Source organism: Lactuca virosa, chromosome 5 (genome assembly GCF_052849685.1).
Source record: "Lactuca virosa cultivar CGN04683 chromosome 5, Lactuca_virosa_CGN04683_v6, whole genome shotgun sequence".
Taxonomy (NCBI): Eukaryota; Viridiplantae; Streptophyta; class Magnoliopsida; order Asterales; family Asteraceae; genus Lactuca; species Lactuca virosa.
Window position 1 is genome coordinate 232,978,932 of NC_136430.1, and position 3,484 is coordinate 232,982,415.

Here is a 3,484-nt window from a genome sequence, read left to right on the forward strand (position 1 = left end):
ATTTTTCATGGCAATTGTTGACATTTAGTGACACGTAGTATATTAAACTATAACCATAAACTACTTTTAATCACACGTTTTGTTCGTTTATCATGACTATTATTGACTTTTAATGACACATAAAATATTAAACGGTGACTATTATTAACATTTAGTCACACTTTTTTGTTTGTCATGACTATTCTGAAAAACTTAAATTTTTTTTTTTTTTTTTTAAACGGCAAATCTAACCTACTCCTAATCCACGACGGAACTTGAACCCTCAACCTCAAGAAAGGAGAGCAACACCGGATACCGCTAGGCTAGAAGCCCTTTGGTAGTCATTACTTAAAATCATTTATATGCCAAATATTGATCAATTAACATCATGTAAGTTAAACAACTTAAATTAATAATCATACTATACAAATTGTCTAATACATTAAAAATATATAATACAATATTACAATTACATACAAAATCTAATAAATGTTTAACAGCTTAGTTTAAAAAAAAACATTTGTTGGATTATCGAGAGATTGTTAAATTATCTCATAAAACCCGCCAATTGCTATTTAAGTTATGTTTGTCTTCGTTGTATTTCTATTTGCATCTTTGAATGCCTTTGAACTTGTTTATGTAATTCCCACACCTAAAAAATAGTAAGAGCAACATATAGAATTAGTAAATTTACTTTATTTATACCAATAATAACAATGTACTAACATATCTCTACCCATGGTAGCAATCTATTTGCATTTCCTACAAATAATAGCAATATGTAATTCGTGTCTGTTTAATTACTAAAATTTCTTACTTGGCATTATAAGAGATCTTGATCTGCATATACACAAAAATAATTACCAAGATCCTAGGCGACATTAAGACCTCTATGTCATTGCTCTTTCCATCTCCTTAAGCTCTCATCATCTTGAAATAACAACACAAATGTAATCAATGAAAGAAATATCAGCAACTGAACACACAAATATATTTACTTGTAAAAAAAAGAATGAAAAGCTCAATGATAATTTTAATTCCAAAGGCTCCAACCATGACCACAAGTTCATCAGAAGATGTTTTTGTTTCTCATCTAACATGATGTTGATGTAGTATTCTGTGTCGTCAACATACTCCCTCAAGTAGACACAATTGGAAATTAATCAATACGGAAAATGATGATAATGTTTGATTATGGGTGGGGGTATATGATTATAACTAGATAAGATAAGAAACAAGTTTACTCGGTAACAATTGGGAAAAAATTGTCCAGCCTAAGGCTAACAATTTATAAGTGTTGCAGAAGCTGTAAAAACCAGCACATATTTCATACCACTGAGAGCCTGCATATAACCTTCATCAGCACTGAGGTTAACCACACCAGGGGTAAAAATGTCCAGTTACTTGTATTCTGTAGTTTTCCCGACTGCAAAAACCAATAAAAATGCCAAGCATCAAATTCTTTTGAAAAATCACTTCCAACATATAAAGCAAATGCTGAAATCGAATTGTGCAACAACAAACTGAAAGAAAGCATGAAACTTAACTTTAGACTGCGTGGAGGAATCATGCTCAGAAATTGGACAGAGGTATTTGGAATTTACACATCCATTTCAAGATACTCATATCTGTTGGCCAAGATTATTGAGTCGTCCACTACCACATCAATTTCTTGTCCAGAAAAAATGTTGGATCGGAGCACAAAGCGCAAACCTCAGAAGAGAATACTAACCACCTGAGCTACATGCACATTGCTAAAAGAGATTTCCAATAAAAAAAACTATACAACATCAAGGAATCGGAGAGGATGCATCGGCAGGAAAGAAGGTTCAACCCTAGGGCAAAATAGTCAAAATATGAAACAAATAAGGGGACACTAACAAATCAACAAGGAATAGAAGGTAAACTGAGAATAGTGCTCTGCCAAGAATGTTCAAATCACGTACTCGGTACTCCTTATATGGTTTCTATGCTCTAATTCTTCTTCCCCATTCTTTGGTTCTCGTTCGCTCTCAGCACCAAAGCCTATCGTTTTCACCTTCTTTGTTACAGATTACACCAATTCAAGAAAAAGAAACACTCAAAACTTATGGCTAATATTGGATAAATAATGGAGGATTGAGAGTGTAGTACAAGTTCCTCATCTGGTGGATGTAACCTAAAATGGAATTGAGTGAAGAATCTGGTGGGGTGGAATTAATCGATCCCAGTAAGTCGATGGTGATGCGTCTCTCGGCTGGTGCAGCTGAAATAGATTAGGAATTTTTAACATATGGGAGAGTCTGAGGAGACAGGAGAACAACACCGATGGCGGAGGGGAATGACTGAACATATAGACTGTCGAGAGTGGTGATGGCCAATCGATCGTTGCCCATGTGTTTGTTTGGTAAGAGAGAGAATCCGACTTCCGACCAAAGGGAAAAGGCAGTCACAGAGAAAATGAGAGAGGATAATGTTTTTTTAAAAAATATTTAATTTTTGGAAAAGGGTGAAACTGTTAAAATTCTAGAGGAAAAACTGAATTTTTTGGATAACCAAAAAATTGAACTCCCTCCAAATTTTTGGTTCACTTTTTTAACATTCAACTGTGGAATGATATGTTTTTTTTTTCTTTTATTGTTACTATTTATTACTTTTACATACACATGAAAATTAAAACGTGACTACAAAATACTTTAATTACCTGTTTCGTATTTTTTTTAAATGTCATAAAAAAATATTTACGGTCACATGTTTTACTCTTTTATATTCAAAATCATTAAATTTAGACGTTCATATGAAATTAAACTGTCATCCTAAAACACTTATGGTCACATTTTTTAAATTTCATAATAAAATGCCTACAGTCACAATGATCTAATGTGAATATTGGCTAGTATTTATCACATTTTTATGTAAAACAGTGACGAAATGTGTGGACATAGTTTGCAATGGTGACGGTTTTCAGTTAATATGTACCTAAAACATTATTGAAATTTGATAATTGACCTTTAGTGACACAATTAACCAAATCTGTGACAACCATTTTTTCAAAAAGCATGACTATATGTCACTTTTGTACTATTGTTAGAGTAGTAAGAATTATAATAATTAGGATTGATAAAATATCCTAAAACATATTATAATGAATTACGATTGGTAATATATCCTAACAGTACATTAAGATAAGTTATGATTGGTAAAATATCCTAACAGTACAATAAGTCGGAATCAATAAAATATTCTAAGGAAAAAAATATAGAATATTTAAAGAACAGAAGAATCTTGGAAAGCTATGATATAAAAACCTTGGAAATAATAAAATATGATTTTATTCATAGATCCTAATACTTTTCAAAATGATTTTTATCGATATTTATATAAACTTATGAACTCACCAACATCAAGTTGATATTCTCAAAATCGCATGTATTCCTAAGATGATGTAAGGATCAATGCAAGGAAGGATGAGCAGCTCGAAGATAGATAGGTTTTATTCCATGTAATAGACATCAATTGTTAACAA

The 3,484-nt window shown here is 31.8% G+C and overlaps 1 long non-coding RNA gene across 4 annotated transcripts; it reads right to left on the minus strand.

Moving 5' to 3' along the window:
- Nucleotides 1-359: 359 nt before the first annotated feature.
- On the minus strand, nucleotides 360-2,424 carry LOC145116777 (uncharacterized). 4 transcript variants are annotated; one of them, XR_013712300.1, is made up of 5 exons: nucleotides 2,113-2,424; nucleotides 1,926-2,020; nucleotides 1,313-1,814; nucleotides 797-909; nucleotides 360-631 (listed from the first exon to the last, which is right to left on the minus strand). It is a non-coding gene; the product is annotated as an uncharacterized LOC145116777 (long non-coding RNA). The 4 variants fall into 4 exon arrangements; XR_013712302.1 differs by having other exon boundaries at nucleotides 1,313-1,733; nucleotides 1,926-2,424; XR_013712301.1 differs by having other exon boundaries at nucleotides 844-909; nucleotides 1,926-2,424.
- Nucleotides 2,425-3,484: the final 1,060 nt, after the last annotated feature.